Genomic DNA, 6,000 nt, shown 5'->3' with positions numbered 1-6,000 from the left:
CGGCCGATAAGAGCCGGAGTGATCGCAGGCAGCGGCTCGAGGCGGAAGCGGGCAGTCATCGCTGCTTCCGAGGGAGAAAGCGGGAGAAACGCACCTGGCTCATGGGGAAGGTGAGAGGAGATAAGAAGCATCTGGAAGCGTCGGCGGGAGAGAAGGCCGATGGGGAGATAACGCTGAGATGGTGGAGATTGCGAATTGCTTGTGTCAGCAGGGAGGGTTTTAACGAGGAAACAGCACCAGTTCTGGGGCTCTGCAGAGCACCAGGCTGCAGGTGGAGCAAAGGTGATGTGCCACACTGCTGCCGACGACGACGCGGGYGCTGGAGGTGGGCCGTTCCCCGCGTCTTGCCCACGGTCCCAGGGAGACCCCACTCACCCAGCTCCGTATCTCTGCCGCCCCCTTCAAGCAGCTCTCCCCTCGTAACGTGCCCTTGCGCCTGGGCACCCASATGCACCCTCTCCAGCCAGCACCATCTCCAGGAAAAGGCCCGTCCCAGCCTSTCCGAAAGCCCTCCTTTCCCCCGAAGCTTTCACCCAGGACACGGGTGGGAGCGGCAGGGTGTGTGCAGCCACAGCAGCACCGTGGTGTGGGCCTCTGCCAAATGACCTCCTCATCTCCACGGCCTGGGTGTCCGGGCCCCCTAGACACCCTGCGCTCCAGCAGGATGCTGGATATCTTCGCCCGAGTGCTCACAACTCCCTGCCACACTGGTTTTGCCCTTCCTTTTGCACTAGTTGCATTTTTTTTCCCCAAAAAAAGACTGTGTCTCAGCTCTGCACCCAGGTGGGAATACTGTCAACAAAAGGCTCCCCACTGTTGTCTGTGCAGACGTCTCTGCTATGGCCAGGAGGGGGTCTGTGGGATCGTGGCTCCTGGAATGGGAATCTTTCCTTGCTAAAACATTCCTGTGTGATTTCAAGGAGGTTGGGACAAAAAGGCGTTGAAACCATATGTAGGAAACCTGCAAAGGAGTCACTTTGGATGAAAATACTCACCAAACCAGGCAGGAACCCCTTGGGAGCAGTAACACAACAGGCCAGAGGCTCCCAGTGCTTTGCAGGGATGAAGGAGGAGCCCCCACAGTACCACTCCGAGGCCATTTTTCCTTTCCAGAAAAACAAGCGCTATCTGCTGTGGCTTTCCCTTTGCCCAGGCCAGTCTCTGCCTGTCCACCGGCATGGTGCCCAGCCCGGCATACCCCTTTGGGCAGCACRGAGGCCACAGCTGAAGGTCTTCAGGCACCATGCAGCTATGGAAGAATTTGTTCTTCGAGAAACCACAAGCTCAGGAGACCCAGGAACTGAGCTCAGGTCCACTGCAGTGAATTGGCTGGCCAAAATCTCATCGGCGCTGGAGACTATCAGAGTGTTTCTTTCTAGAACCGTTCAATGGAGGTCTTCAGCTGTGCCTGTCATGGCAGCACTTTTCACCTAAAAATTGACCTAAATTCAAAGCAGAAAATTTAAACATAGGGGTTAAATAACTCCACTTCTTCTCCTCCCTCCAGATCCAAAGCAATTAGTTTTGGACCCATGAAACAGTCGTTTTGGTTTAAGTCCTCCCAAAATATCCTTGAATTACTCTGTTTTGCCCTTCCCTCATGCTGGCACATTGCTCTGCTTGCACATTGCTCCTCTTGCACATTACTCCACTTGCACATCACTCCACTTACACAGCAGTTTGCTTGCACATTGCTCCGTTTGCTTGTTGCTCCACTTGCACATCACTCTGCTTGCATGTTGCTTTGCTTGCACATTGCTCCGCTTGCATATCACTCCATTTTTTACATCACTTTGCTTCTGCACATTCCTCCTCTTCCACACTGCTCCACTTGCACATCTCCCTGCTTGTATATTGCTTCACTTGCACACCACTCCTCCTGCACATCGCTCTTCTCATGCATCACTCCTGCTTGAAAATTGCTCCTCTTGCACATCACTTGCAAAGTCTTGTCTGTTCCATTTGCTTCTATTGCCCTCTGCTGGGGACTTTCAAAGGGAAGGCTGATCCCCCGGTCTGTGTTTTTCCCTCTCCATCTCCCTTTGCTGCTTCCAGGGAGCCCCAGGGCCCCAGGATGGACCCAGCCTCCTGTCAGCAGGCTGACTCTTCTCAGCCACCACTACAGGTCCCAGTGAGGCAGCCTTGCACCCATGGCACCACATGCACACACATGGAAATCTCCAATCCAGAATATGGCCAGCACATTTGGTGGGGAGAGGGATAGCAACGTCTACGAAGGATGGTAAGCAGATATCAGAGTGGGCATCCAGGACATACACGTGAGTACATGGACACATGTGAGACATGAGGCAACTCGGCTCTGTTGTTATTCTACATGAATGATTATACACAGCTTGAAAGCTGTGTGCTCCCAGAGCAGGGGCATACTTGACCCACAAGTTCAAACCAGGACAGACAGAGCCAGTCTTTATCACCTCTTCCTGAAAGACTTTGCTCTGTGCAATTTTTGCATTTCAGCTATTGCAAATGGGAGATATGTAGGGTGGTACGCACATGAGAGGAGAAGAGGCAATGTCTGGAAAGGCCGCATTGGCAAAATCAGTGCGCATGCCATAATCACCTGTGAGGACCTTCAAAGATTGCCAAGATACAATCCAAGGAACTGGGTGAACCTGCAGGGCTGCTGGATTTCAGCAAGGAAGAGTGGAAATGTAGGAGCTGAGGTGGCAGGCCTCCCCAGATCCAGCAGGGTGGAAATGGAAGCTGTGATTTCTCAGGTGGCAGATCTCTGCAGTCCATCTTCCTCCTGCCCCCAGCGTCCACAATCACTGGAAGAGGAGCATTAGTACATCTTTGCCTTGTCTCATTTTATGGACCTGTTGTACATGAATATGTCTAACCTCCTTTTGAACGTGCTGATGCTGTCTGCTGCACCCAAAGTAGAGCATGCTACACTGATAGATCTCTTTGACAAGATCATTGATTTCCAGACAACTGAGTGCAGGAGACCTGGCCTGTCCAGCCTTAGGTGCAGCGTTTGATGCTGAGGTGAGAAGGAAGTTATTAGTGCAAGTGGGGAAGAGAATGACCGGCACAAGACCAGTACAGCAAGCATGGAGTTAAGGTGGAGATGGCAAAGAAGTGTTTCACGAAAGGGAGGTTGCTTGGGTCATTAGTGACCCCATTCATTGATGACCTTCACCAGAGAAGGAAGGGTGAGCGCATTAAATCTTCTCTTGACTCAAAGATGAAGAGCATCAGCAACACAGAGAGAAGAGCCACATAACCCTGAGGATGGGTGTCCCAGGGAAAGGATGAGGCTCCTACACAGAAAGCTCAGGCCATGCATGCAGTGAGTGACAGGGAGGATTTCTGCTGCAAATCTCAAAAGAGGAGGAGAAACATGGGAGCTTGGACTGATCTTGCTATGACTGCGAGTCACCAGAGCTGCGTCACCCTGAAAAAAGACAAATACAACCCTTGGCTGCATCAAAGCCAATTTTTATTTATTTCCAATATTTTCAATCAATAGAGGAAAAGCAACTGTGTGCCAGGCTGAGGCGGGAGCTCTGACAGAGCTCTCTAAACAGCTTGTGCCTGAGGAGGATGAACAGAAACAAGAGCCACTTCGGAGAGGGACAGCAAAGACACAATGGTACTGTCAGAGAGTGGAGCCTGAAGCAAGCAGGGTCTGGCCACCTGGCAAAATGACAGGACGCGAGATTTGCTTGTGGGCACACTGAGGAGGCAAATGCCAGGGCCAGAGAGGACAATCTTCATTAAGGGATCACGAAAGGAAGGAGTTTCAAACTGGTCCCGAGATACTTCATTGCTGGTGTCCTAGTGAGCTGGAGCCACACAGATGAGCACCCGTTTTCAGCTGGCAGCTGGTCTGTGTCTGGCAGCAGCTCAGTTATRCTGGCGTTTCCTCCAATGAATGCGGTCCTGCACCCACGTGAGAGCAGCTTGGACTGGCTAGGGCACAGGAGAAGGCACCCCTGGGTGTCAGTGATGGGGTGGGGGGACAGCACGTGCTCCAGTCTCATGTGCTTGGGGCTCAGCGGGGATGTGGGCACTTAGGACCCCCTGTCTGCTGCAGCTGGCGGACCCTCGCCCACGAGGCCGGGTGAGGACAGCCTGCAGGGCCCCCCAGCCACACTCCGCTGGTCGCAGGCCAAAACCCCCCGCTGCGGCCCCCATGCTGTCCTGCTCGCTCCATTAGGGCCTGGGAGCAATCTGAGACTTCTGGGGCAAACACGAGTGCGAGTGTCCCGCTGGGGCTGTGCAGCAATCACATCGAGCCCAGGCAGAAACCCGAAGGTGTGATGCTCCGTCACAGAGATAACCGTGCCCCATGCTGGGCTGCCACCAGCCATCTCAGAAAAGGAACAAATGGACAGCCTTCAGAGGAATAGTCTTCATTTCCAACCACATCATTTCTGTCCTCTGGCATAAAGCACCCCCCCCCCCATCTTGTTAATGGCTTTTACATTTTGTCGGCGAAAAGGGGGAGGGAGGAGGGAAGAAAAGTGACTGGAGACCAGTTTCCCTTGAGAATGGAGGGAGTTCAGTGGCAGAGACGYGCTGCAGGGTCAGAAATAGGCTCTTGCTCCATTGCAGGTCTGCACTTTGAGCTGGGGGCTGCCCTCAGCCRGGAAGGGACGGGGGTCTCGGTGGCCACAGGTCCAGCTCTGGTGAGGTGGCAGCCCTGACCCGTCCATGGTCATCCCAGCCAAAGAAGTGCCCCTCTGGTTCAATCAGAGAAGGAGACCTGGGGACAGCAGCTCACCAAGCTCAAGGGGAGGTCRGAGAGAGGAGAAAGGGAAGCCACCAGCATCACGTCCTGCACCGTCACCCCCCAGCACACATGCGGGGTGTTGCAAGGGCCCGGTGCTGGGAACAGTCTGGGGACGACCAGCCTCGAGGGTGACAGTCCTACCTCCTTCCTAGCAGTGTCACCTCCTGCATGACAGCGGCCTGCCGTTTTTTCCCATCTGGACCTGCTTCTACCAAGCAGTGGAATAAAAAGTTTGGAGAAAAAGCACATAGAAAGCAAGTGGGGAACGAATAGCAGCTGGTCTTTAAGGAGGGTTAAATTGGCTGAGGGGATGGAAATGAGTGTGACTTTAAGATTTCAGCCCTCAGAGGGTGGTTAGGCCCAGCCAGTGATGCACACCCCAAAAAAGCCATTGGTGCTGGCCAGCTGGCCCAGGTGACAGCTGGCACGTCCTGGCTTTTCCAGAGACCATTTCGCCCCACTTGCAAGGAGATGCATGCCCCAGAGCTGGCGGGGACGGGAACACTTCACCCAGCCCTGGCAGCACAACCACTGCAGGGGGAAAACTCCACTTCTCCGCCTTTCCCCCTCACCCACAGCCGGGGCTGGCCAATGGACCAAGGAGGGGAGACGGACRCCAACATCGCAATTTCTGCTTCGAGACCTCCTCGCACGCCCGATGGATTACAGATGATGGAGGAGAGGGACGCCTTATACCAATTAATTCCCAAAGTGTAATTAACATCTGGGCCAGCTCCGAAGGATCCCCAGCTGCTAACGAAGCATGGCACCGCTTTAATTCCTGTGATGCCCCATCATCTTATTATTAAATCCAGGAATGGGTTCCATCACATTTTCCCTTAAAGGGAAAAAGGAAACAGAGAGAAATGGAGCAGGATTTGTCTCAATGAAATAAGATAGATTAGAGTTTGCGGATAAAGAAAGTAGGGGTGGAGGGGGAGGGGGGTGCAAAATGTGAAATTCCATATGTATGGGTGTACGCGCATGGGTGTCCGTACATTCTCTTTCGCAATGACCTCCTTCTGCCCCATCCATCAGCCTCGGGTTGGCTTATTCTAACTAGCAGATTCTTTTCTTGTGTATAACAGGCCCATCAGACACAATCTGCATGCCAATTACTGGAGCAGACCCCCTGATACTGAAAAATGGAAATTAGCTGTCAAGCACCAGCATCAGCAGTCTGGGTTGGATTGCCTGCTCTCGCTCGCTCGCTCGCACTGTGGCTCATATACATATGCACT

This window comes from Apteryx rowi, unplaced genomic scaffold (assembly GCF_003343035.1).
Source record: "Apteryx rowi isolate R43461 unplaced genomic scaffold, aptRow1 scaffold_375, whole genome shotgun sequence".
NCBI classification, from domain to species: domain Eukaryota; kingdom Metazoa; phylum Chordata; class Aves; order Apterygiformes; family Apterygidae; genus Apteryx; species Apteryx rowi.
This window is presented reverse-complemented; position numbering follows the sequence as displayed.